The sequence below is a fragment of the Callorhinchus milii genome, unplaced genomic scaffold (genome assembly GCF_018977255.1).
Source record: "Callorhinchus milii isolate IMCB2004 unplaced genomic scaffold, IMCB_Cmil_1.0 Scaffold21, whole genome shotgun sequence".
In the NCBI taxonomy this organism is placed as follows: Eukaryota; Metazoa; Chordata; class Chondrichthyes; order Chimaeriformes; family Callorhinchidae; genus Callorhinchus; species Callorhinchus milii.
Window position 1 is genome coordinate 7936164 of NW_024704762.1, and position 22994 is coordinate 7959157.

The window sequence follows — 22994 nt, forward strand, 5'->3', positions numbered from 1 at the left end:
GTAACCTGTTGCAGTCGTTAATTATCCTCTGAGTAAAGAGATACTTCCTGGAGCCTGTTCTGAAATTGCCCTTTGTAACCTTACCACTATGTGTGGGTGTGTTGTTGTTCTGTCTTGGAGCATCCAGAGGTATTGTTAGGAGTTTATTTTCTCAATCCTCTAGAAGGTACTGAGAGATCAGAAGTGAGACGTCACTTTTCAAGACTGAAGAGCTCAGCTGATCATAGCTCATTCCTCTGACACAGGGGCCCATTCCCGGCTGCATTTATTTATGTATTTATTTATACATATGCCTAGCTCGCCACTCCTTATACCCTTTCCATTGGAGTGACGAGTTATTAGGAGTTCACTGTAGTTCTTATATGTAATCCTCACGCTCATGTTCAAATCGCTTCACTCTCTGGCACCTCCCTCCCTCTCCGACCTCTTCACTCCCTAATCCATCACCCGGTGCCTCCGTTCGACTGGCTCCGGCCTCCTTCTCGTCTCTTGCACCGTCCGCCCCACCATCGGAGGTCGCGCTTTCAGCCACTACGTCCCAAAATTCTGGAACGCTCTCCCTCAATCCCTCTGCCTTGCCCCCCCTCTCCCCTTTTTCAAGTCCCGCCTGAAGACTTTCCTCTTCGACCGTGCTTACAGCCGTTTCCCCCACCCACCCCCACCCAGCTCGGAGTCAGGCTCCGCCACTGTTAAGCGCTCTGAGATGCTACCCTGTGTGGAGGGCGCTATATAAGTGCAAGTTGTTGTTGTTGTAATCAGTGGCTATTGGCTGCCGACCATATCAGACTCCAGTCTCACAACAACAACAAATTACATTTACACAGCGCCTTTCACATCAGGAGGATGTAGCAGGACACTGGACAGTCAGGATCTGCACCCGAGTTGGTGATTGGGATCAGGAGAGGTGGAGGGCGGTGGAGGGTAGGGTGAGGAGGGTGACCGAAGGCACGGTCGAAGAGGAGATTCTTGAGACGGATCTTGAAGGAGGCAAGGTGGGGGAACGAGGCAAAGGGACTGTGGGATGGAGTTCCAGAGGGTGGGGGCAGAGATGCTGAAGGCTCGACCACCGATGGTGGGACGGGCGAGTTGGGGTCTTCTTTCCCCAACGCAGCTGCTGGTTTTGAGGTTTCTATACTATATTTCGGAAACCAGAAAATAAATAGTGGAATAGAGTAAATGAACAGAAAAAAAGTAAATAAACATCCCCCTCCTCCCAAACAACCTCCAGGATTCAGCCTCTTTCGTTGTTGCACTTCCCAAAGTCCTTCCGACCTTGCAAGTTTATTCCGTAAAACCTTCACAGAGAAATGTATCTGTACAGATGTGCACATGTTGTGTGCAGTGCAAAGACTGCAGTCGGTTACATAAGGGAACGATCAATGTGATAAGTCTATTATTAGGAGCAGGCTGTACACATGCCTAAGATAGATTGGCTGCCTTTGCGACGCTGGAGTGCAAAGTTCTACTCGGAATCCGAGTGTGGTCTTGCGTCCGAGGCCCCTCTCTCTCTCACAGGGGTCCGGAGTATGGTTTCCGAGGGTGGGATTTGCTGCCTGAGATGATAAGTCTTTTCCTCAAAAGAGATACATTGGGTTCGCACCGCACTCAGGCAGGAATGCTATTTCTGTCAGACGTTGCTACACCGCAGTTGCGATATAAAAAGATTCAGCCGGTACCGAAAGGAGAAGTAGTGTAGAAGGGGCTTCTTCTGCAAGGTCTTGGCGAATGCTAGTTAACCCCGTGAGATCCGAAACACTTGTTTGTGCTGCAGCTTTGCATACGCAGTATGGCTCTGCACACTGACCTCCGGCCGCAGGTACCCCACTTCGCGTTGAGGTTGCGTGTGCTGTGTTTCGTGCGGAAATTGCGGGGAAACGCCTACGAAGCCTGATAGCAGTTGTTATTTAACAGCGAGGAGAATTCTGTTTCGCCTAACAAAACGCACAGTCACAGCACTTCACAATGTATCCTGCGAAGCGCTTTGAGACGTCTCGACGACGTGATCAGGTGCTGTATCAAATGCAAGGATTATTGTTATTATTATTATTATTATTATTATAACCTGGGGGTGTTGTCACTGAGATGAAGGATACAGTTTGACTGATTTTACCATTAGAGCCACGGCGCTTGCGTGGTTCCATAAAGCAACACCACACCGGGAGTGGGAATAGCACCTGGCTTCCCCCTGGACAAGCCATCCTGAGCCTGGGAATTGTCCAGTGGCACTAAAGTGCCAGCATAGGCTTGATGGGCTGAAAGACCTCCTTCTGTGACTCCTGTAAATTCTAGCATTCCGTGACCCAGTTTCCAGGAATAGCAATGCATCCGATCCCCCATTGTGACGCACCTGCTCCACACGCCGGCTTAAACATTAGGCTGACTGAGAAACAACTGTGCTGGTCTGACTTTAAATGGTTTAACTAGGTAGGTCACAGGAACAGGAGTAGGCCATTCAGCCCTTCATTCAGTCTGTTCTGCCATTCTTGAAGCTGTCATGGGAAGACTGATGCAGATGGGGGGGGGGGGGGGGGGTGTTGTGGAGGTGGGAGCGAAGGATTCCCGAAGGATGAGATCAAATCAACCGATTGGCCTTCTTCATCCGAACCCTCTCTTGTGGGCTTGTGCTCTCTGCTGGAAGGCCTCACTGCTTCCCTGTGTGAGTGTCTGGAACAGGAAGTCATTATAGCTGTGGAAGGCTTCCCTCCGCCTGATAAAGAGAGTTTTGTGCAGTGTTCCCTAGATTAGAGGCTTTTGCTTCCCAATTCCTGCTCTGCTAACTCAATATTAGATTCTTGGAATTGAGGAGAGATGGTCTGCGGTCTTTCAGTGTACAGAGCGACAAGTCACACCCAAACCCAAATTCCGTCAACAACAACAACATTTGTATAGTGCCTTTCACGTTGGGAGGATGTTCCAAGGCGCTGGACAGTCAGGGATTTCGGATCCGAGCTGGGGTTTGGGATTAAGAGGGGTGGAGGGCAGGGAAGGTAGGGGTAAAACCCTTTCCCTGCACATATACACTCTTGGGGAGGGTTGCTCTGAATGCTCTGGATTGGGACCAGGAATGGGAGGGAGCCCTAGCTGATTTTCCTCTCTTTATTCCAGGGTCGCTGAAGGTGATTTTAGTCCCAGTAACTCAGCTCAGACTAGGATTTGAGCATCCAACCTTCAGCTTTGTGTGGCGATCTTCTCAGCCACCATTGGTGTCAGGGGGGAAAATCTTCTAAAGTATTTAAAAAAACCCTCAAATATTTACATAGAATGGGATTGTCTCTCAAAGTCAGTGAAGTTATTGACAAGTTAGAGAGCCCAAAATCTTGTTTTTCTCTCTCTCTGGCTCCGTCTTTGTGTGTGTGTGTGTGTGTCTCTCTCTCTCACACACACAGACACTTGTATCTCTGTTTTGCCCTGAAGCTTGTGGTAGATTATGTTTTATGATCTGACACCCAACATACGCACCCTCTCTCTCTCACACACACATACGCACATGCATCCACACTCTCATTTCCACACAAGTCATTGTTAGGACTATAACAAATTGTGCCTGTACATACCTAGCAATCAGTCTGAATGTTTCTGTGTTTAGTGTATGGGCTCTGGGCTGAGTGCTGTGAATGTTGAGGAAGATGTTAGCTATGGTGGTTGGGGTGGGGCAGGGAATGATGTGCAGTTCAGTCTTTCCCCCATCCCTGTTCTCTCGGCTTATGTGGCCCGAGGAGGGAAATGGGATGAAACAGATTTTAAAAAGTAGACAACAACAAAAGTCTGTAGAAAGTTCCTGCCTTCAAAACAAAGCAGTCGTACAATTCGGAAACCTGTCACTTCCTGAAGTCACAGTGTTACCAGGAAGACATCTATAAAGAACATTACATTTCCTTCAAGTTACCGGGCAGCACAGTGTGTCACTGCTGGGCGACAGTGGCAGAGCCAGGTTTTGCAACCAAGGAGAGTGATAGGTCATTAGTGCTACCCTCTCATCACTCTCTGCTCTGCCTCATACTCCCGCCTCTCTTCCCATCACTCTCCCCGCTGCCTCTCACGAGGTTGTCCAAGGCACAAGGCATGTTTTTTGTTTGTGGGACATTGCTGTGTGCAACTGGCTGCTGCGTTTTGCCCACAAAATACACTGTCAATCCATTTTACAGTATATCCCGTGAAGCGCTTTGAGACGTCTCGACAACGTGATAAGGGTACCATGATTTTGTGAGATCCTTTATTCCCAAGAACCTGAGAAAGTACTACTTGTGTTAGAGAGGCACAGACTGAAATAAGCAATGTTTTTATTTAACATGGGAAAGAACTGGGTTAAAATTTTAAGTGGAGAGGGATGAGAGGTCAAGTTTGCAAAGCGGGAATGTGGAAATGAAAAAATATACATTGCAATTTAGGGACTATGTACGGAACTTGTTCCTCAGGGCATTATTGCATAGGGGAAGGGGTGATGTGTGACTGGGATGCTATTCTGGGTGAGGGGTGCTGTATAAATGCAAGTTGTTGTTATTGCTGTCTGGGGCAGGAGGTTGGATGGATGAATTGCCTTTTCTTGTTCTTGGGCCCTCTCGTGTTCTTAAGAAGAAAAGGGCACGAAAAACTGATGGCAAAATAAAAAAAAAGGTATTCAGTGCTTTGGGGTAAAACTTTTTTAATATAAAATGTAGATGAGGCTCACATCAGCCCCAAAATAACCTCTTTAAAGTGACACTACCTCTGTAACATTCCTGCCCCAAACCATATCTTGAAGCCCTCCCCCTCCCCCCCCCAAAAAAAATTATATCATACATTTTCAAGCACAGGTTTGGGGGGAAAAAAAATCCTTAAGGAGTTTCAAGTGGCGCTGATGGAAGAGTTGAAAGTTTAATGTGTAGCGGTGAAGGGAACGTCTCCAAAATGCGCTGTTTTCGGAGTCAACACTTCCCAAAAGGCGGTTGGACCCTGTGCCCGAAATAAACAGCAGAGACGGCCCCTGAGGCCGGAGTCGGTGACAGTATCAGGAGCAATTGCGTTTGTTTGTTTGGCACATTTCTACCCCTCCCCACACCCCCCCCACACCCCCAAAAAAATATTATTATTTTTCTGCCTCGGATTGCCTGGGGCATACGCCAGGGTCGAGTGGGGGGGGTGCAAGGGGGTGGGTGGGGGGTGCAGGGGGGTGGGTGGGTGGGGGGTGCAGGGGGGTGGGTGGGGGTGCAGGGGGGTGGGTGGGGGGTGCAGGGGGGTGGGTGGGGGGTGCAGGGGGGGGGGGGGGGGGGGGGGGGGTGCAGGGGGGGGGTGGGGGGTGCAGGGGGGGGTGGGTGGGGGGTGCAGGGGGGTGGGGGTGGAAGAGGGTTGGAAAGGAGCCCCAGAGAGGAAAGCATTGGGGATTCCCATTACGGAAAAGAGGGAGAAAACCCCATTCGGATACTGTGCGGATACAGAACACTGTGCATTTTGCTCCCTGTTGTTGGACGGGTGATTGACAGGGCGGCCCTGGCGGACGGACGGGCGCGTCGGCCAATCGCGACCGGGCTGGTGACGCGCCGGGCCAATGGGAGTCGCCGGGCGCGGGTGCCGGAAGCCCGGCGGCCAATGGGGGCGCGGGGGGCGGGTCGGTATGCAAATTCCGGAGCGCCGGCCGACCAATGGGAGCGGGCGGACGGGGCGGGCCCCCGGCGGCTGGAACCTGAAGGAAGTTTGTAACAAACACGAGATGTATCATCAGCTGCGAACTCCTGTGGCGCAGCGACCGCGGGAGCTCCTCACCCCCAGTCAGTGCCCTCCGTGATCCCCCCCCCACCACCGACCCCCCACACCCCCCCCCCACACACACACACCCCGCACCCCACACACACACACATCACATCCCGAATGAGCCATCGCGCAAAGATGTCAGCAGTCGGGCTTGAGTGAGTGAGTGAGGGAGTGAGTGAGGGAGGGAGGGAGGGAGGGAGGGAGGGGGGTGAGGGAGTGAGTGCCTTCCATCGCCGCGATTGACGGGGGCTGTCAGTTATTTGTGTTGATAGCAAACGAGAGAGAGAGAGAGAAGAGAGAGAGAGAGAGAGAGGAGAGAGAGGATCGCCCTCTCACTCTTCACTCTTCACTCTTCACTCCCCCCTCCCCCCCCCCCCTCCTCCTCCTCCTCACTCCCCTTCTCATCTCCTCTCCCCCCCCCCCCCCTCCTCCCCACTATATGTTGGCGATCTGATCTGTGCGGACACATCTATCGCATGTACCCCCGGCGATGAGGCGGTCCATTTGAAAGGAGAACGTTTTATTTTCAATCCGGTGACACATATATATATATATATATATATATACACACATATATATCATATATATATATATATTAAAAAGTCTGTTTTCTCCATCTCGCCGCTGGATTGGCGTTGAAGTTTCCTAATTGAGATTGTCCGGGAGCTGTGCTCGGATCGACATTAATTTCCCACCACATCAGGTGAGTGACCCTCCTGAACACCCAGAAAAAAATCGCGTTCGAGTGCAGCAATTGACTGTGTGCATTCATATTTATAGATAGTTAAACCTCTTGCGATCGCTACACATGACATGAGACGATGTTTACCCCCAAACGACAATGTATCCGAGCGGTTGGGATCGATTGCAAATGTGTGGACACTGTGTGTTTATGTGTCGATGGATATGTTTGTAAATTCATGGGCACAGAATGAACTGAGAGGCACCAAACATATCCAATAAGGAACTGCAGCCAAATCCCTTTCAGTGTTATTATTATTATTATTATTATTATTATTTTCTGTTGATATTTTGTTTTGTCTGTTTTCTCTCTGATTTGTTTCTTTTCTCAGTTTTGCTCTGAAACTTTTATGAGTTGAAATGGCCCTTTCAACGCGTACGAGTTTCCGCACCAATGCTCTGCTCAACAATCCCTTGTTATTTATTTCATTTTGTTTTAAAAACAAAAATACAATATCCAATTGCTTCTGTGCCTCCTGTCTGGATAATAGCTGATTGGGTCGGTTTGAAGAGCTTCCGAGGTCCTCTTCCTTGCTCAGCGCTGATCTCAGCCAGAGTAGCACTGCGGACACACCAGTTGCCCCGGGTGGGGTGGGGGGAATCTGAACTGGATTTTAACCCCACATGCTTTATCCAAAGACTTCCCCCGTCTCCAAGCGACGAAGTGGACATTACACTTGGACCAGCTCCGGGCCCAGTTTTGAAGCCTGGCACGGTCGAATATCCTGCCTTCGCTCACCGTCAAGGCTCATGCAAGAAGATAATTATAATAATAGCACTTTATCACGTCGTTGAGACATCTCAAAGCGCTTCACAGAATGTATTGTAAAGTGGATTGACTGTGTATTTTGTGGGCACAGCAGTGGACCATAAACAGTCATGGATTGAGTGACCAAATTATTATTATTATTATTGGAATTATTACCCCCGGAAAGTGATCCGCCAATCGACCAAGTTCCTTACTTACTGTAATGTGAACAGAGGCGTGTGGAGTAAGGAAACTCGCCTGAGGTTTCGCCCCGTTTGGGAATCGAACCCAGGTCCTCTCGCTTCCAAAGCGAGTGCTCTAATCACTATGCTACAAGACTCCCATCATCTTGCACCGTCTCGTACTGGCCATGTACTAGAGGATGGTTGGTGCCTGTAACTTCCCCCCTCCCCCGGCCCCCACGTGGGGTGGGTCACCACCTAAGTGAGAGGAAGGAAATTAAATATATATAGATATATATAATTTCCTTTGCAATGACTATTCTGCAGGCCAAACTCACAGGGTCCAATACACATATCTTGTTACATATCTTTTACATCGGGTGGACGTCCCAAGGCACTGGATAGTTAAGGGTTTGCACCCAAGCCGGGTGTTAGAATCAAGAGAAACCACATTATTTGGTGACCTCTTCCCCGGTATAAACATTCTATGAGTAAACGATTTGTGACCCTTGTCCGGTCTGGTGCTTGTCCAGCTAGGATTATCCGCCCCATTAGGGATTTGGCTCACAGGGTTAACAACGCACCCCAGGACCTCCGCACCCCACGTGGGGGCCGGGGGAGGGGGGAAGCTACTATCGCAGACCAGTCTGGTTTCCCAGTAACAAAATAAAATGTAAAAAATAGTAATTTGATCATTCAATCCACGACCGTTTGTGGGACACTGCAGTGGGCAATTGGCTGCTGTGTTTCGCCCACAAGATACACAGTCAATCCACTTTACAGTGTATCCTGTGAAGCGCTTTGAGTGAATTGTATCAAATTCAAGGATTATTATTTTGATGAATTTTTTGCAGGTAGATGGAATGACAATTGCAGATTTGGCGCATGGCAGCAAAGATGTCTTCTTTAGATCTCGGGTATTTTGTTGGCCTTGGGAACCCTTCAAGCTTTTTCATCCGAGATGTTTGGGAAGCGGGTGAATAACTGGATATGTGTCCGCTATTTCAGGGGCTGTCTGCCGTTCCGCTGGTCATAGAGGAATGTTTTTTTTCGATTCGCGATAGGGTTAGGAGGTCACATTTCCTAAACTCACCTGGTCAGTTCTGTACTTTTTTTGTGGGGGAGGGGTGGGTGTAGGCGGGGGTGTGGGGGGTGGGGGGGTGAAATGATGTAACATACTTCACGTAGCAGTTGCCTCGCCTCCAGAACGTAAAATAAATGAGGTGGGTGGTGGGGAGAGATAGTCTCTCCTGGTCTGCTGTGACACAGCACTTGTTCATATCAGAACAGGTCACTGAATCACACTTAGTCCTAGTGGGAGTGCTGAGGGGAAAAGCTGAGTAAGTTATTTGAGTGAACAGTGCAAAGGAAATGGTACAATTTAACACCTGCACTTGAGCTGACGCTGGACGGATGGGGGTAGGATGGGGGTGGTGGTAGTGGGTGTGGAGGGAGTGTTGGTGGTGGGAGGGGGCGAGTAAAATACACAGTCAAAGTGTGTATATTGTCATTACATCGAGGCTCGACTATGCAAACTCATTGCTTGTCGGCCTCCCCAACTCCTCCCTCCATAGGCTGCAGATCATCCAGAACTCTGCAGCCCGGGTCTTCTCACGCACCAGGCTCCATGACCCTATCACCCCTATCCTCGCCCGACTCCACTGGCTTTCCATCCCACAGAGGATTAAGTTCAAGATCCTGGTCCTCGCCTTCCAAGCAAGTTCTCCACGGTCTTGCTCCCCCCTACCTCTGCGACCTCCTAAGCCCCTACCATCTTACTCGTCCCCCACTTCGCTCGCCCCACTATTGGCGGGTGGGCCTTCTGCCACTCTGCCCCCATCCTCTGGAACGCCATCCTCCATCCCTCGCCCCCTCCCTTTCCACCTTCAAGACCTATCTCAAGATCCTCCTTTTTGATCGCGCTTTCCATCTTCCTGCTTCCCCCCCGCCCCACCCACCCTCCACGATCCCGACCACCAGCTCGGGTACAAAATTCTGTCTGTTCAGCGCCTTGGGACGTCCTCCCAAAGTGAAAGGCGCTTTACAAATGTAATTTTGTTGTTGTTGTATATGTAAGGATTATTATTATTAAATAACTATCTCCCAGAGATGATGTCTAGTTTCAAACAGAATTATAATGAAAATTGACCCAAGGTTTCTCTGAGGGGCTGACATGAGGCTCTTTTATTTGTACAAATAAGTCAGTGAGCTATAGCTGTTGGCTTTCTCTTTCATTCACTCTCTCTCTCCATCTCATTCTCTGTCTCCCTTTCTGTCCCTAGTTGTGATTTTGTCAGGGTTAATCCTATGACTATGAACGGGAAAGCAACGGTTAAACCCTTTCTGAATTCTCAGCACTTTATGACCCTTCTCTTCACCCGGACTGATCAGAGAGTAGATATTAACCCTTCAGTGGAGAAAAGGGGAAATTGCACATCATAGTAATAACAATAATAATGATAATAATAATCTTTGCATTTGATATAGCGCTTTATTCCGTCTTAGAGGTGTCTCAAGCACTTCACAGAATATACTGTAAAGTGAATTTACTGTATATTTTGTGACCAAAACATAAAATAGTACAACCAAGCTTTGTTACAATAAACTCTGCCCTTTCTTACACTTTTTGAATGTGGGGCAGGGGAGCGAGAGAGGGAGGGAGAGAGATGAATCGCCATAGATGATGAAATTCATCTGTAACCTCATCAAGTGAACAGTGGTCATGTGTGAAGCTTGACAGCGACTCCTGAAATATCTCCTGACTCCCGCAAGATTGAGTTGTCTTAAAATCAAAGATGGTGCTGGCTGGGTAGTTGATTCCCTCTACTCGTGGGGAAAACTCCCAACTCTGTTCCTCAGAATTACAAGTTCAGTGTGTTTTTTAAACGCTCCTTAAATGGTCTGAGGCACTGCTCGCCTGAAGGGGGCTATATAAATGCAAATTGTTGTTGTTTCTTGGTCCCAATTGGAGAGGTGAGGGGGAATGCAACATCAATTAGAAAAACTTTTCATTTAACTGCACCTTATTGGGATAGTGCATTGAAGAGCTTAAAGGGAAAGTGCGGATCACAGTGTTAAATGGGAAGACAAGGGCAGATTGGGGAAAGGTGACTGAAAGCATGGTCGTAGGATTTTGAGTTGGTGAGAACTTGGATGGGAGTTTCAGAGAGCAGGGGTGTAGCAGCTGGATGCTCGACCGCTGATGATGGAATGGAAGCAGGTGAGGGATAAGTAGCCTGAGTGTAAGTGGTATGTGTGTGTGAGAGAGAGTGAGAGAGAACGGGGATGGAGGAGATGGCAGAGGTAAAGTTGGGGGCAAGGGCATAGAGGGATTTTAAGATCAGCACTAGGATTTTGACACTCGAAGGATTAGACCCACTCAACAGTGTGAGAGATAGTATGTGTTGCGCTGAGTGAGTCAGCGAGGAAGTGCAGAGCAGATGGCTGCAGCCTCCTACATGTGTCTCGAACATGTCTTTAAAGCTCAGTGTGCGGAGGAATTGTTATATAAAAAAAAGTGATGCTCGCAAGTGATAGAAGAGGGGGTGGGGTGAAAGCTCTAAAACTCGAGCCTTGTCCTTACTGGGTTTTTTGGGCTTGTAGTCTGCCCTGGTGACGGCAGGTAGATTTATAGCAAGTCCAGTTACACTCTCTCCGAAAGCCGTTAATGGGATACCAAATTCAGTCTCCAACCCTCTGACCAACTCCTATCTCCGCTTCCTCTCCCCACTTTCTCCAAGCCTTCCGAGACGCTACCCCACAAGTTGTTGTTGTTTCCCACTGCAATCTCGTTCAGCCTCACTGTCTTGTCTGCTTACCCCCTCCCCTTAACCTCACAAACTCAGGCCTTCTGCACATTTCCCCCTCCCCGCCTGTACCCCACCATCGGCAGCCAAGTTATCCGTTGATAGCTCCCCTTTCACCTACACACAAACACACACACTCTCTCTGACACTCCCTCTCAAATTCCCACTCCACCTCACGCTCCTACTCTCTCCTTGTTGTTAAACCTAACTCTCCAGCTGCGCCTTTGGTCACTTTGTACCTTGCTTGATCCGCCTTGATCCTGACTCTCAAACTCCCATTTAAGAGTCCGCAAAAGGTGCGATAAGTTTCCTTCAACTGCCTTTAAGTCTTGTAGCTTTGGAACGAGAGTCTGTAGGTTGCGCGCACAGGTGAATTCTGTGCTTTTTGAATCATGTTCCTGTCTGAATGACATCGGAGGATGCAAATTACAGGTTGTGCTCGTGCAGGGCCTGACATCAGAACGAGAAAATTACAAGGTTTTGTGTTTATAAATACAATTAAGTGTCCTGTGTGTACACATGTGTTATGGAGTTTGTGGAACAGCGGGAGTGAGACAGCCACTCATTACTATCAGAATGGTTTCATAGGGGTGGAGACTATTGTTCTATTTGGGATTTAAAGGGAAAGTTGGCGGTGACAAGGTGACTGCTATAATTGGAAGCGTTAGCTCAGAGGGGGAGAAATGGGGGGAGATACGGGGGACAGACTGAGGGGGAGACTGAGATTCAAAAGGCACCAGTCACCTGTACGGCCAACCTACAGACGTTTGTTAACAAAACTTTTCAGCACCTTTGGGATGTCCTCCTGATGTGAAAGGCGCTTTACAAATGTAATTTTGCTGTTGTTGTTGAGGGAAAGCCTTGAACTTAACGATATAAGAAAATCCTTGTTTTTGAGCCCGTATTTTATCATTAGGAAATACCTCAAAGCGCTTCACACATTGATTTAATTTGAAGTGAAGTGACTGCTTTATAGGCAAAGGCACTAAGTAGCTAATCAGTGCCAGCGATGTTCTGCACAGCAGTGTGAATATTGGATGAGAGATATTAATAATGCCATTTATCGTCCACCTGAACTGCACGAACAGGCAGACAGGACCTTGGTTATAAAGTCTTACTCGATGATGGCAACTCCCAACAAGGTTGGACTCCCCCAGTTCTGTACTGAAACAAGCTCAAACCCAAATGACAAATGTCATATTGGTACAGTAGAGGGTGCTCTTCTGAGGTCGAGGGAGCACAGTAGAAGGAGGTTTCCTCCGTATCTAACCTGCGCTGGAGTACTGGATAGAACAGCGCAGAGAGAAAGAGGGAGAGAGAGCTTTAATCTGTGTCTAACTCATGGTACAGCTGACCTGGGAGCCAAAATGCTTTTTGCAAAAAAAAAAGAAAAAAATCCATTTCCCAGCGATGACGTCTCTCACTTTGGAGGCACGTGAAATTCGTAGCAATAAAACAATGTTTTTTTTAACAAAATATTCCGTGGGGCGTGAGAGTGAAGGAGGAGGAGGAGGAGGAGGAGAGGCCCCATTTGAAAAGCCTTTCGTGTATCATTGAGCGAGAGCAAGCCCGAGCACAAGGCAATCATGCAGCTGTCCTCTAAATATTTAATTGAACCACATTATTTTAGTTCAGGTTTGCTAACTGTCAGCAATTCCCGACCTTTTCTTCTCCCAGGAGGTAAATTCCACCCCGCGTTAGTGCTTCCCACATACGGACTTGGGTTTAAAGGGGAACTCACCCTTTCAAGTGGGGGTGATCTGTTAAAGGAGAAGGCTGACCCAGTGCTGTGAAAGTGTAGGTACTTGCTCCACTTAATGGCTCACTGTGTCTCTCCTTTCCACACCAGTTTGACGTCCAAGTGTCTTGCACCACAGTTACTATTGAAGGTAGTGACTTACGTAGATCTCAGCTGGTCCCAATTCCGGTCCTGTTGATCAACCGAGCGACCCTAACGTGCAGGGCACTATATAACCGCAAATTGTTGCTGTTGTTGGTACAGATTAATGGACCGTTCACTTTGTTGCTGCTTGCGCAAGTCTGAGCATCCACAAGGCACAGGATGTCAGTCCCAACAATTATTCGTTCTGGCCCACTTCAGGGTTGGAAACTGATTGCTGACCGTTGAGGCGAGGGGTGGGGGGAGCCGGGCTGGGCAGGGCTGTGTATCTTTCCACATTTCTGAGTGACAAAAGTTCGCTCGTCTCAAAAGTGCAACAACAACTTGCATTCATATAGTGCCCTTCACGCGAGGCAGAGGGCTTAACACCGAGCTAGGGGTGGGGAGGAGGTGACTGCAAGAGCGGTCAAAGGGGAAGGTCTTCAGTCGTGTCTGAACAAGAGTTTGCATGTGTTGCTCCTCATTTGAATTATCCTTATGCCTTTGAATAAATTTACAGTGATTCTGATTGCAGTGTGCGGAGGGAGAGACAGGGAGGTGGGGGAGAGAGAGAGAAAGAAAGAGAGAGAGAGTCTGCTTTGTTTGAATGTTTTGCCAAATTTTGCCCAGAGGAGCTGTGCCATCTCAAACTGTGGCACAGCTACAACTTTCCACTGCGTCACTTAAATTTTTTTAAAAAAAATTAAGGAATCTCATCAGTTTCTTCAAAACCCACGCACTGTTTTCTAATAACAGTCCTTGTTATCAGAGCCAATCCGTTCAGTGCTTAGACTGAGCTCTCTACCTGCGATACCATTGCTTAACTGTTCGGCGATTCCCCCGTGGTGTCTGTGAACTGCTTTGAGACGTTTATCTTCCCTGTTCGAAGCTTCACAAGCGCTGAAGTTTGTTTTTGTTACTGATCTCTCTACTGCTCGTTTCTCACACCCTCTGTCCCACCATTGGAAGCTGAGCTTTGAGCTGCTGAATATACTCTGAAATTCTCTCCCCAAATCCCTTTTCCTCCTTAAACCCCATCTCCCTCCCATCTCTATCATCTCTGTAAAGCGTTTTGAGATGTTTTCCAAGGTGAAAGCCACTGTATTTGTGTCACTCTGACTGTGTGTCCTGCGAATGCATTTACACTTACCCATGATCATGCTGTTCACTGCCTTTTTCCTTGTTGCGGAAAAAGATTAGCAAATATGAAGAATCCCACTGCCTGGGTTTGGGATTTGATCAATAAAACCGGGAACTTTCAGATCTGGAGAAGCGAGGGATTATTTTCCCTAATCTACAGTTTCCTCTCCTCTCTCCTGAAGAAACTGGTCTGCTCTGGGGGACATTATCCTTGTAATTGATCCATTGCCTGTTCAAGTTCAAATGTCTCAAAGCTTCACAGGTAATTACTGTCAACTGCAGTGACTGTGTATTTGCAGATAAATGTGGCAGTTTATAGCTAAATCATAGCATAGCTAAATCTCACAAGCAACCATGAAGGGTATGACCAATTAATGTGGAATATTGTTGGCCAGGACACCAGGAGTAACTCACTTCTCTCTTCAAATTGTGCCATGGCATTAGATGTAAAAATGAGGTCCCAGCTACCTGTTCAAGTGAATAATTTGGTGCCTTGGGACTTCCTCCCGATGTGAAAGGCGCTATACAATGTAATTTGTTTTTCTTGTCCACTTGAACAGCTATTTGGACTTTGTTTATACATCTCATCCAAAGTACGGCACCTCTAGCATCAATCTCCCTCTTGACCAATTCCTATCAGGCTCCTGATGTTATTAATCCTTTGGGGACGTTTTTCATGTTGAAATCTTTTTACATCTATTCTGCTACATCCCTTCCTCTCGCCCAGCCCCCCCCACCCCCCAACACCCCAGGCGTGCCTGCCCACACGCCCACACACCACCTTTCTCACTTCTTCATTCTTTGTTCACGGTAAGTACACAGTGAGCAAGAGCAGAGTCCAGCAGAAGGGGAAGTGAAAGGTTAATGGCAAAGGTCAGGCACTTTCTACACATTGACTGAGATGAAGAGTAACGTGACATGATTTTTCAGTGCCCTCTGTACATAATCAGAAATTACAGGCCACTCCACAGGGACCAGTTATTGATTCTCAGTATTGTTATGTGTCGATTGACTACAGGTGGGGTGTAAGCTAGTCACAAGATCACAAGAGAGGTTTCGAATGAGGTCAAGAGTTTGATCTCAGTCTCATCCTTCCACAATACCTACCCTACCGTCTTCTCAAGCCGGAGATACATAGATATTTGTTAGGTCAGGGTATGGGGCAAGGGCAGGTAACTACTTGAGGTACAGATCAGCCATGATCTTATAAAGTGGTGGAACAGGCTTGAGGGGCTGAATAGCCTACTCCTATTTCTAGTTTCTCATGACAATAACATGCTGTTTCCATTCATTAGTCCATTGTCCACACTTCCTAGTCTCTATCCTGAACGCTCTGAACCTGTGCCCCTTCGTAATGGGGAGAAAATCTGAGCAAATCTTGGATTATAGCGCTCAAAGCAATGAATGTATCAGCACCTGGAAAGCAAATGCACTCCATGTGATGCAATCCATGTGGAGATATGATTTCCTCTCCAAATCCTTTTGACCCCCTGTAACTACCCCCTCCCCCAACACACGATTATCCCCAACTCACATGTCAAACAAGACCCCACCTCTATGTGAAGACTACCAGACCACTGGGCCATTTGGCATCTACCTTAGGGTTTGTTTAAGAGATTTGAGCTCGGCAAGAATGGGGATGCATGGTACGAGAGCAAGTGGTTAATGGGAATTTTGTTGGCTTTGGGGAAACACAGGCTTTGCTCTCATTACCCAGATCTGTGAAACTCACTGGGGGCTCTTGTTGTGAAGTTGGGTTCACTGGCGGAGATTTCAGCACCTTGTATTCTTTAATTGCTTTCCAAAAGCCATCTTACAGGAGCCAAGTGCAGAAACCGCCACGTTTGCTGACAAGAATAGGCTTTGATGTATTGATGTATTGGGTGGGGGGGGGGGGCGGTGTTGCGGGGTGGGGGGGGGATGGTTTCTTCTATATCCTCTCGAGGTGCAGTTTCACGAAACAAAACTTGAGAATGTGAAATGCAGAAGTTGCTGTCTATTCCTGGAATCTTGTCAGCACAGCACTGGTTACCCTACGTACAGGAAGCTGAAGTCAACGTGCCAGAAAATCGCAGCTGATTTGACCAATAACTCTACGAGTTAGCTTGAGTGCTTCCAGGGGCGTTGGTGGCTTTCTGCTACACTGAGCGCTCAAATGGATCTGCTCTAGGCCAATGGATCCAAATGCAAAACAGGTCTTCATCTTAAGTCAAATGACCGTGCCTCTGTTTCATCCAGGCTTGAGATAATTCCACGACTGTTTGTGGGACACTGCTGTGAGCAGATTGGCTGCTGAGTTTCGCGCACAAAACAGACAGTCAATCCACTTTACATTATATCCCGTGAAGCGTTTTCAGACGTCTCAACGACGTGATAAGGCGCTATATCAAATACAAGGATTATCATTATTATTATAATTCATATTCCTGTGTTCAATTTTCAAGAGTCCACTATTGGAATAAAGGGATCACGGAGCAGTAGGGCAGGGAGGACAAAGAGGTTATCCACTCTATCGTGTATCATACATATCTATTGGTAAATTATCACTTTACACCAGTTTTCTTGTTGGGCTATCCAATGTGAACATCTTGTCTCCTTTCCTTGGGTGTCTCATTGGAGTCTCAGCTCTTTGGGATGTAGGGTTAGGTGTGACAGTCTATGACAGAAGTTGCCTAACTGGCTTCCCAGGATGTGATGGACAATGATTTCCTAACTGTTTATTGCTGAAACTGTAAGAGTAAATGACTTTGGGCTGGTGCAGTGTGGTGGCTTGATCTGAACCAATGAGTGAAAGCAAGGCACATCCCTATGAGGCAATGAACGTGTCTAGGACTAGTGTCTCAAGGTACTGCTTACCCCCCAGTGTCTACTTGTGGGACATTGGAAATTCATTGCATGCTAGGCAGCATCGCGATTCCCGTAGAGACCTTAATACTGGAAGATTCGGCAGGGAGTTTGAAGCAACCTATCATAAGAAGAGGTGAGGAGAGTGCGAGAAGGAAGCATGATAGATAGTGGGGCGCATTCAGATAGTTTGATTGTGAAGCATTTTATTTCAGTGAGGCTCCCGGCTATGAAAACAACACTTTGCTTGGCTACGAGATAGCATTACGTTCAACCCCTGGCTGTGAACACAGACTGCAATTTAATAGATAGCTAATGAAGTTTGCACTCGGGGTGCTTCAAAGACTGTTTCCCCAGGAGATGCCTCTCGCTCTGGTTGAGATTAATGGCTAAGGTGCTCATTAGACACAGAGATATCCTTAGAGAATTTACCAATTATCTCCCTTGAAGTTAGCCTACTTCAGGGGCTTTTGATTTTTCTCTCTCTCTTCAAGGTTGTTGAATATTGTCTTGTTCAGTTTGGGGTGGTGTATGTTTAGCAAGACTTGCCCTCGCCTCCTTACCTTCCCTCTTTCACCTCAACCCTATCCGTAACTCTCTGCACTCACAAAGCATTAGGCCTCAAAAGTTTTCCTTGTAGCTTCACCAAGGCCCCGCTGACATGCAAGCCACCCTCTAAAGGAATTAGGCCTCTTTGAGATTTGGTGGTAATGGGCCAAGGGAATAAATGATGGTAGTGTATTGAGCCGAGGGATTAAAGCTCATTTCTGGATAAAAAGCGCTCTAGCTTTTAATGGAAAACATGTCAAACCAGATGGCGAGGTGCATTCAAATTGTTTGATTTTCGTAGCTTCTGCTGAATCCCGCTGACTCTTTGAGTGATCTGTTTGCAATAAGCTTTCAGTGGGGCGTTTAGGAACAGGAGGAGGTCATTCAGCCCATTGAGCCAGTTCCAACAGATCATGAAGATCTCTTCATCTCATCTCATCCCACCACTTTTTTTTCCACACCCCCTTAACACCCTTTACAACCAAAGCATCTGTCTAACCCCCTTTCAACCATCCTGTTTGCCTCTGCCTGTAAGAGCTGCCTTCTGAGGCTGTGCAATTCACACCCTGTTTTGTGAAGAAATCTTCTCTCATCTTATTTCTAACTGGATGAGAGAGAGAGAGGGAGTGAGAGAGAGAGAGAGAGAGAGAGAGAGGTATTAGCCAAGATAAGAGAAAGGCAAAGATTCCCCACCACCTCTCCTCTTGTCTCCCACACTCTTTCTTTGAATTGGCATTACAGAATTCAGATTAAGAACGGGGAGAGTGTGAAACGAACCTGAAGTTGATGACTAGCCAGACTCCAAAATAACTTGTCCAGGCGTGAGGGACCATAATTAGAATCCTGTCGATGACGCTAAAAATAAAGACCCAGGTCGGCAAAAAAACAAGGCTTTTCCAGTCAGATTAGCGCGCTGGAGTTTTAATATATCAGCCAGCCACTGAGAACTGTGGGGAAGATTTTCATCACTCTCCATAATCATAGAGTCAGGAACACCTCTCCCATCCCTCCCTCCCTCTTAGTCTGAGAAGCCACAAGGTGTGGTAGTTGGTAAGAGTATTTGAGCATTGAGGTGCAGCACTGAGGTGTGGGCAGAACACTAATAGCGTCCTGATGGACGGAGGGGTATTTTCCTCACATGCCTCTACAGCATCTTCGATCCCTGCTGGAGCAACAGTTGAGGCTGTCATTGGGGTTAGGGAAGGGCCAAGACTTTTGCTCTTGGTCCCTATCCAGAAGTCCTCCCACCTCCTTCCCTGCCCCCCCATGATTGTGGAAGAAAACACCATGGTTGGATAAAATTGGACTGTCATAAACCACCCACCCCACTCAGCAATCGAAAAGCATAATAATAATAGTACTTGCATTTGATATCACATCGTTGAGATATCAAAGCAATTCACGGAATAGTAAAACGAATTGACAGTATATTTTGTGGGTGAAACAGGGCAGCCAGTTGCACACAGTAATATCCCACAGAAAGTCATTGATGGAGGGACCTTTTGTATTTGAGAGATTGTTGACCAGGACACAGGGACAAGCGCCATTTTTCAAACAGTTCCATCGGACTCCATGTGGAGCTTCGTGGTTGGAGCGCTCGCCTCGCAAGCAAGAGACCTGAGTTCGATTTCCGGCAGGGCAAAACCTTGGTCAAGTTTCCTTACTCCACACCCCTGATAATAATTCCTCAAGAAAAAAAAGCACAATAAGAAATTGGTCACTTCAATCCACGAGCATTTGTGGGGCACTGCTGTGCGCAATTGGCTGCCGCGTTTCGTCCACAAAATGTACAGTCAATTCACTTTACAGTATAGTCTGTGAAGCTCTTTGATATGTCTAGAAGACATGAAAAGCGCTATATCAAATGCAAGGATTATTATTATCATCGAATCTTTAACATGCACTTGAACAGGCAGATGGGACCTCGGTTTAACGTCTCATCCGAAGGATAGCACCTCTTAGCACTGCATTCAAGTGTCAACTTAAACTGTGTGATTCCAAGTCTCGACGTGGGGCTTGAACCCACACCCTTCTCATCCAGAGGTGAAAGTGGGTCTTGAAAGCACGTGCCTGTGACTCAACCTGTCAGGCTGACGCACACTGCCAAGGTTCACTCATGAATAACTTGAGTAAGGTCATGGAAGATACCTGTGCAAATGTCCCCCAGTAGAAGACAACGTGAATAAAGTTCCTTCAAGCGGAAGAGATGCAGAAGATAATTGGTGTGGAGGTGGGTGGATGGAAGGGAAATTAATATGTAAATTTCAGACTTTTTTCTTAGGAACCGAAAGGGGTAAATCCATTGCAAATATTGAGAGTGAAGGGGTTTCCAGTCACAAGATCGGTTTTGGATGAAGGAGGCTCTTCAGTTCATCTGATCTCTTCCTTCCAGAACCCCCACCTCTCATCCCAGCTTCCAGCTGTTTTTTATAATTAGAAGGTCAGATCTGTTCTAAGTTTCGTGTCCTTCACAGAGGGGACAGTTCACGGTTAATATAAGTCTGAGTTATATGGTACAGCAAACAGCCCTGGAGACTTGTCCTTATCATTAGATGTAGGCCAATGCCTGGGCCTTGCCTGCAGATGTATCTTGCGACTTGGGACTTTTTGTGGGGCTCATTGAAAAGTCCATGAGGAAGCGGATGAGCAACATAGGTTGGCATGAGAAATTGGAAAATGTCACACTGGGTTGGGGCAGGTATGCACCTAAGGGCCCAACTTATACCAATCTCTAAATATGCATGTCTTTTTCTTACTTGTTGACTTGTCAGCGTGTCTAATTTAGAAACATTCTCACCTGTGGGGCAGAAATTTGTGGGTTCAAATTCCAATTTGAGAATTTGAGCTCCCAGTCCATGCTGGCACTCCAGTGCAGTATTGGGGGAGCTCTGTAATTGTCGGAAGCGCTGTCTTTTGAGTCGGACTAAACCGAGGTTCTGCCTTGTGGCAGTTCAGGAAGAGGTTAAAGATGCCATGGGACTATTCGAAACAAGACAACCACCACCCCCTCCTCCCCACTACCAGATGAAATTGGTCACTCACTTCATCGCTGTTTGCGAGACATTGCTGAGTGCAAATTGAACGCCGCATTTGCCAACAAAATACACAGTCGTGGCAGTTGACAGCTGTTCCATGTGACACACTTTGAGATACTGCAATGTATAAAAGGCTAGGCCGATTCAGATGATTCATCTGTATTCCGTTAGAAAAAAATGATGGGATATATCAACAGTTTTTTGTTTAGCAATGGGTGTGTGACCAGCCCGCATTTTGGAGCAGATTAGTGAGAGACAGAGAGAGAGAGAGTGAGAGAGAAGGGAGAGTATTTTACTCTGTGCCTAGCCTTGCTGCACCTGACCTCAGAGTGTCCCTTTCTCCATAATGAACATGCTTCACCAAGACGAACATGACCATGTGTATTGTGACAATCGGGCATTTTGACAATGTCCTTTACGTGTCAGGCTGCATTGTCGGAGCTGCCCCCGGGAACATTGTCACACAGGGACGCAAAGCTGCTGGCTTCTATATCCGAGGGGAGTGTGGGGGGGTGGGGGGGGGGGGTGGTGAGAAAGGACCCTTGGGTCCCTCTAAACTTGGCTTGCTGTATCTGGGCACTTTTGTTATACCCTTATGAGGAATGAATCTAACTGCACTGGGGGTGGGGGCAGATGCCATTGCCGTGACTATTGCTGCCATTTGTGTGTTGACAGACTGAGTGAGAGAGGGGTCGTGGGAATGGAGACACTTATTTCCGTTGGTAAATTCAGATTGCACAGACTTTTGCTAAATATAGCTTCTGTCACTCAACTCCAGCCACTTAAACCTCCAGTCAAAGGTACTGGCAGGCCACAAGTGTAATGTCACCCCTGGAAATGACTAGCGGAAGCAACCTGAAAAATACTTTCTGCGGAGTTGGGCTTGTTTTTTTCGAAGTAGCTTGTGGGTGAAGGGGCAACAGGGTTGGGGTGGGGGGGAGAGACGGCCAGCGAGCGAGGGAGAGAAGGAGGAAAAGGAAAAGAGAGCAGGGGAAAGGGAAGGATGATGGAAGTTGTTGTTGGTTATGATTTCAAGAAGTTGTCAGTAAGAGAGAGAACGACTCCTATTTAACGTAGCTTGGAAATAACGCAAATGAATTGATGAATATCACCCTCCCTCCCCTTATGTTTAGGTGACATAGAAACTTTTCAAACTGCTGCCTGCCTGGCTCCGGTAGTGGAACTTTCGCCCCCAGATCAAAAGGTTGTGGGTTTAAACCCCCATGTCTGGATTTTGACATCATTGTCACAGTGAGCTCATAGGTGTCATTATGACTAAGTTGGCAACACTTTTGCCTCTGAGTCAGAAGGTTGCGGCTTGAAGCCTGGACTTTGAGCTCACAGTCCGGCTGTAAACACCTTATTGTCGGAGGTGCTGTCCTTCGGATGAGACTTTGAACCGAAGTCCCATCTGCCTGGTTGGTTTGATGTTAAGAAATGCCACGGGACTTTTCGAACAGAGAAGGGAGTCTTGGCTAACAATCAACAACAACAACTTGCATTGATATAGCACCTCTCACCAGGGTAGCATCCTGGAGCGCTTGATAAATCCCCAATCTTCTCAATAAATAAAATTGGTCATTCACTTCATGGCGGTTTGTCAGGACATCGATGCCTGCAAATTGGCTGCTGTCTACGTGGAAAACAAACAGTCCCTACACTCAGCAGAATCTCAGCGAGGCATTTTGGAGATGTTTGACATCATAGACGTTATCTATCTTAATTATTGTACATGATGAGTTTTCCTGTTGAAACTGAGGGCCTCTTGCGAACCCACTGGGTTTGTTTTACAGCCCCGTTCAGTAATAAGACTCAGAGCTTTGTAATGAACGTTCTGATAGCCTCCCTGTTTGAGCTACAAGCAGCAGCTGAAACACTGGGAACTTCTGTCCCCAGAGAACTGCACTGCACAGCCTCAGCTCTCTCTCTCCCCGGCTCGCAGTTTGTCAGAGTATTGCAGTGGTATTTTTACTCCTGTTTACCATAACCCTGGCTTTGTTTATTGAGAGTTTATTTATAATACGGTCGGTGGCCACGGGTTTTTGTTTCCACGACATTAGCATCAGCTCGTCTCTTGATTCCCTACACGATGCATTGTGGGCTCTGTGAACCAGGGTCTCGCTAACACTTCCTGTCCAGTAATTTCCCAGAAAAACTGAAGTCTTTTTCTCTTTTTCTCTCTCTTTCTCTCTCGTGACTCTCTGTCTGTTTCACTCCTCGCTCACATGCGACCACAACCAACTGCTTGAATTAATATAGCTCAGTTCAGGCGAAGAGAAAAAAAAATATCAAAGCGCTTGACAAATGCGGTGGCGGTGGAGCAGGGAACCGAGTTGAAAAGAA

At 47.4% G+C, this 22994-nt stretch overlaps 1 protein-coding gene across 2 annotated transcripts in view; it reads left to right on the top strand.

The window, feature by feature from the left end:
- Nucleotides 1-6153: 6153 nt before the first annotated feature.
- Nucleotides 6154-22994, top strand: part of mef2b (myocyte enhancer factor 2b) — a 33653-nt gene continuing 16812 nt past the window's right edge. Inside the window, exon 1 of one of the 2 annotated variants that reach the window (XM_007898811.2) lies at nt 6154-6430. The gene's annotated coding sequence lies outside the window, so the exon portion shown is untranslated. Of the gene's footprint in view, nt 6431-19989; nt 20057-22994 lie in introns of those variants that run through there. The other variant, XM_042342750.1, reaches the window with a different exon arrangement.